General features: G+C 34.5%; 1 protein-coding gene across 3 annotated transcripts in view; it reads right to left on the reverse strand.

Annotated features, from left to right (window-relative positions):
* The window catches only part of Calcrl (calcitonin receptor like receptor), a 92,821-nt gene extending 89,030 nt beyond the window's left edge, over positions 1-3,791 (reverse strand). For 2 of the 3 annotated variants that reach the window (XM_036185913.1, XM_036185911.1), the window contains exon 1: positions 3,414-3,708. The gene's annotated coding sequence lies outside the window, so the exon portion shown is untranslated. Of the gene's footprint in view, positions 1-3,413; positions 3,709-3,750 lie in introns of those variants that run through there. The other variant, XM_036185912.1, reaches the window with a different exon arrangement.
* Between the last annotated feature and the right edge of the window lie 2,209 nt (positions 3,792-6,000).

The following is a 6,000-nucleotide window of genomic DNA, read 5'->3' on the forward strand; positions in this document are numbered from 1 at the left end:
GGTTTTAGTTTTTTACAAAGAGTTTCTCTGCATAGCCCTGGCTGTTCTGGAACTCACTATGTAGACCAAGCTGTCCTTAAACTCAGAGATCTGCCTGCCTCTGCCTCCCAAGTGCTGGGATTAAAGGAGTGTGCCACCACTGTCCGGCTGGGAGTAAAATGTTTAACTTGTCCTTAAAAATTAAATTTTTTCCTTTTTTTCTAAAATAATTCATTAATTTAAAAACTGAATTAATTTTAAAAGTGTTGAGATTATTTGTCTTAAACCAATTTACTGACAAATATTATAATACAAATTACACATGAAAAAATAATCATCTGGATTTATTGAGGAATTTCTGCTTTCCTGAGAATTGTAACAGCATATAAAAATATATTTCTTTCTGTCAAATGAATATTATAGTATGATTAGATATAGAGTTCACATGTTTTTCATTTTTCCTTAAGCATAACTTCATCTTTATTCTCCAAATTTTGCAATTAATTGTATTCTACCTATTGTCCCACTTAATAGTCAACAATGATCATATACATTCAAAGTTACACAAGAATTTAAAAGCAATAAAAACATTGAGTTATTTATTGTGCTGTTTCCACTTCTTTCTCTAGTTTCTTAAAAATTGAAATGGGTAAACTACAGATACTGGGAGTCGGTGAAAGATTTGGGGCAGGAAGAGATTTCCATAGGAATAAATGGGGAAAAGATTGACACCCTAGTTAGGGTGCAGACCTTCTTTGTAGTTCTGCAAAGTTTGTCTTTACACAATTGCATTGGAATACTTTCACATATTAAATAAGATTTTTTAATAATTTAATATTGTAGTATAGTTCTTTGTAGAAAATAACTACATTAAAAAAAAATAATAACTTGTGTTTAAAGTCCACCCACAGACCAGACTTTCAAACCAGGCCCAGAGACGTTTCTTCTCCCATGGGTTCTGTGCTATTCACTCATCTTCATTGTGAGTGAATTCTCAATGAGTCAGGAGTTAAGCTGTACTACAGACTTGACCCCTGTCTTCCCTTACTCTGCTGTAAGATACGGCTTATGTTAATGCTTTAGAAGCTTTCCTAAATCCCAAACAAAAACAGGGAATTAGATAGTTGGACTTTATCTGAATTCTGGAAAGGTGACACCATCATACCTCTAAAAGCAGAATTAGTTTTACTAAAGTCAATCAAAGTCATGGATAAAGCATGAACTACATTTTGTTCAGTGAATACCTATTTTAATTCTTTAAAGGTAACTGTATTAGTTTATCTGTAAAGTTTACAAACAATTCTGAATAAGTAGTTACTATCAAACTGTAAGCAGAGATAAAACTGGTAACATGCTATGGTTGTACTAGCTGCAAACAGCTATCTAAATATATTGCTTTACAAACAGAACCATTTAGGTAAACCATATTTCAGATCACATGAGACATTTGAATTCTGTATTTTTATTTGACATATTTAGGACTTGTCTAAGACCATATGCATTGATTTTATGATGCTAAAAGGAATATCTCCTGTAAAGTTAAAGTAACATAGATTAAAAACATAGTTTAGTTCTCAGACATTTATTTATTCATTTTAAAAGAATGATATGAATTCTTATTTTAATCTCCCAGTTATTAACTCAAATAAGGTATGTGCCTAATGACCATCAATATTCATTGTCTGGCATTTTTATGTTATGGTTTTTGGTGACAAAGATTGTTTTAAATAATGCTATTAATATAGATGAGGATATTTAAATCAATTATACAAGATGATTATATGTTTTGAAGTGTTAATTGAACAAAAATCAGAAGAGTTTGTGGAGTTACTAATTTACAATATTTTAATAATGTAATACCTAATTTCAAAAAATAATCTGACTTAGAATATGCTTTTCAATTTCTATTACTATATGATGTTAAATTATTTAATGGGTTGACTTCACTTCTTTCTCCAATTACTTATTGAGCATTTGTAAAAAGCCATATCTTAAAAACACCTTATCCATTTCTACACAGCTGAGACCTCAGTGGTATAATAATAAAAAAAAAAAAACTGAAAACATAAATCAGCTGCAAATGCTTTTAAAAATACAAGTGTATGAATTAATGTTTCCATTACACTGAAAACCACGTATGGGAACAGAGCCAAAAATCATTGAGGAGTTTCTTAGGATGAGTTTGTAATATACTGTTTGTTTGCCAGTCCACGGGTGACTGTGGTCAGAATGCTAGCTAGCATTGAAAGGCATCTCAGTACAGTAGACTTTCATTTAAGTAAGAAAGCATAGAATTCAATAATTATGCTAATAAACACAATTTGAACCAAAATCTGATGTCTTACATCCCCTAGCAATAATTTGCAATGCCTCTGTAACAACACATGTTAACTAGGCATTTCATTCTCAGGACAGTCTGTACTGTGGGACAGAGCATTACAGATCTTTCATTTACAGATGTTTCATCTCAGCGTTGTTCTAGAAATGCTTCTTTGAATACCTAATTTAATTCCTCTGTTTAAGGAGTTAATACACTTGTCCTATCACTATGTTTTCTATCTATTGAGAGCTCCTATCATAGTCTTCCCTGCAAGTCTGCAGAAGGACAGTAGAAGTTACACAACTCTTGAGCTTAAAAGTTGAAAAACCATGAAGTAATGCAGAAATCGCTACATTTCCTTAACAACACTGGGCAGCTCCGGTTTTGTCTTGTTGGGTTTTTTTGTTTTTGTTTTTTGTTTTCCCTTTCCTTACTTGTAAAACATCCATGAACTAAAGACAGTGAAACAGTTCAGGAATACCCCCTCCGAAAAACAAACACAAACAACAATTTTAAAAAGAACAAAGCAAAACAAAACAAAGGTATTTACACATATCTGGCAACAAAGAACAGTGAGAATCTCTTTGGTTAGGGAGAGATGTCAATGTAAATAGAAGTAAGAGGCAAACAGAAGTCCAAGCTGGGGGCTTTTCTTTCAGTCCTGCTTTGTGTTCAGCCACACAGGAAGACTCTTGGACCCCGTGAGTCTTCTGCCGCTCCTTCCTTAGAATACTGATTATGTGGAAAATGTAAAGACCCTTCCTGAGGGGCAGATGCTTTCCAGCTGCCGGGACTGAATTGAGCTAAGAGTAGAACTAATGTAAACGGTATTGTTTCCGGATTAAAATATTTGTTCAGAAATTTGCCTTTCAGTCTATTCATGTTGTTATTAGTTGGTAATTTTATTTTCTAAATACCACTGTAAATACTCTTATACACTAGTAATAGATTCTGTATGCACTCTGGAATCAGAGTGACTCTCTAGTTCCCCTATGTAGCATAAAAAGGCGGTTTCAACATCATTTCAATGTCACTTACTAAAATCTTGATAGAAACACTGCCAAACCACCTGAGAATTTTACTGAGAATAAATATTTTTTAATAATACACTTACCCAGCACAGCTCCTAAGGAAATTCTGTGGGAAACAGTCTCAGAAGGGAATTGGATTTTCTGAGATTCCGCAGGAAAGAGTTTCCCACCCCAGATGAGGTGCAGAAAAGTCTAAGCCTTGCAATGTGGTCCTGCAGGCAGGGTGAGCTCTGGCAACGGAGTCTGATGGTCTAGGGCAGGACTTCACCGCGGGAGAGAGACGGACTTGCTCTGAGTAGATGGGGAGTGTTGTCAGATTGTTAGTGATCAGCCGCAGAAGGGAAACATCACTGCTTCCTGTTACATCACCCGCCCCGCCTGCCATTAGTGTTAGGTTACTTTCTTTCTCAAATAGCTTACCCCAGGAAAGGAGCAATAACTCCCTTCTCACTCTGACAAGAGCAAGAAGCAGCCTGAACAGACAGAGATCCTTTGCTGTATGAACACATTGTTACCAGCAAAAGCTGGCTGGCTTTCACCTAGACTGAGTTGTTAGAACTTGCTGACTGTGATTTCAGGCAATCTGAGAGTAAAAAGAATCAAAGGAGTTAGGGGTGTGTGTGTGTTGAATTAGAGTTCCCAGAACAAATAGTAACACATCTTTCCGTCACATCTTTCTTCTTAAATATGCACGGAATTATGAGCTTCAGAATTACTTCAGACTCAATAATTTGGAGCACTGATATATGATCCAATTCCACAATCAATTTTGCATGAGGAGATGAAGAAACTTCAGCCTGTCCTTTCTAAAAAATCCTTTTACTCAATCATGACCTAAGTATATGTGTATGTATCATAAAGCCAATTTGTGTACAGAGTGTAAAATCAATGCACATGCTCTTAAATATTTGATGTAATTATGTCACTGTATATAATCTAAACATCGTATTATTTTATCTCAAAATAACCTTAAAGAAAATGTGGCTATTTTCTAGCATGATACAATGGAATAATTTTATATAGTAAATGAACTTGTTTTTTTGAAAGTCTTACCTCTAAACATAATTGTATCATAAATATTTTAAGAAATCATTGAGTATAAGCAGGGAAAAACTGTAAACCTGAGGTATATTTGTTAGTTGGGTTTATGATAAATTACGAGATTATTATGTCAATAATCATAACTCCTGAAGCCGGACAGTACTCAATGTTGCATGATCTTTACATTAAGTTTCTCACCTACAAACTGGGAAAGATGAATGAAATAATACCTGGAATTCTTTACATCTTTTAAACTCTGGATCAACATATTTCATAAGATTTAGAAAATGGTAAGCTACTCCAGTGAGCAAGGAAATCTCTAAATTGAACTCAGAGGCACAGACTAATAAGTCAGCTACTGCAACTAGGTAGCACACTGAGTAGCCCAGAGTCCCTGCAGATACGTATTGGAAGTAAGGACACAGGCTACAGATCTTAAGAATATCACATCTCTGTAAGAACATGGTCTTTTTAAACTTTTACTATGCTGATCTGTGGAAGAAATTTATTACAGAATCTTTAATTTTATGTAGGTATATATAATAGGATATATACATATAAAAATAAGAAACATAATTGACAATCTCAACCAATCACTGATAAAGAAAAAACTATGTATGAAACTGAAATGATACAATGTAGCAATGTAGCCTAAGGCGCTAGAGAGTAAGCAGATGAGGTAAATTGGGAAGTTACTTTGTATAGAACTTTAGTTTTGCTTTCTTTAGGGAACTGTTGAATTATATTTTTGTTGTGCTGTTTCCTCCAGCTCTTGAGAAGAAAAGTCACGGCTGTAAATCACTCCTGACTCCTTAAATAATAACTCATTAATCAGAAAAGCAACAAAAACATTCTTGGGTGGAAACCGCAGAGTTCTTATGTGGAGTCACACGCTGCCCAGGGAACCAGGCAGAAAGAAAGAGAGTAATTCTGTCCCAGTGCAGATGCTCACACTTGCTGGGATGATCTTGATGGAATTTTTAGGTATGATGTTTACAGCTTAAAGTTCAAGGTAAAAGAAATACTAGATTTTAACTTTCAAATGATCACAGTTCCTGTCCATGTATCCCATTCTAAGAATGTTTGACCTCTGAGACAAAGACTGATGTGTAGAAAGCTACACACACTTCCAATAAATGTTAAAGCATTAACATTTTTTTTTGACTCATTCATTGGATTTGCTCAAACATAGCAGAGTCTTAGTAAGTAAAGGAATTCTTTCTCAGACATGATGCCTGGAGAATCACACCCAGTGATCATTCTCCTATATGATAGATATACAAGGTGCTGTTGAATATGGAGAATTTAATACAACTTGGAGTATTTAGAATAAATTATTGATTGGGTGCATAAGCTTATGGCTGTGGTCCATGGAGGTTCTGGATAAGTCTTGTTGGTATCATATATGTGTGTCTTCCTTAGGGAAGTAGACATACATTCTAATAATCAGATCATCAAGAGTTACTATTTTAGGAACATGTAAAAGTATGAATACATGCTATATTGATAGCTGGTATAAGACTTCTGGGAAACTAAAGTATGCCAAGGTATGTAGGGACGAGTGAAAAGATTGAAACTTCTCAAATATATGTTTTAGTATGACAGCAAATGGTTTGGATAGCTACGGCA

This window comes from Onychomys torridus, chromosome 4 (assembly GCF_903995425.1).
Source record: "Onychomys torridus chromosome 4, mOncTor1.1, whole genome shotgun sequence".
NCBI classification, from domain to species: domain Eukaryota; kingdom Metazoa; phylum Chordata; class Mammalia; order Rodentia; family Cricetidae; genus Onychomys; species Onychomys torridus.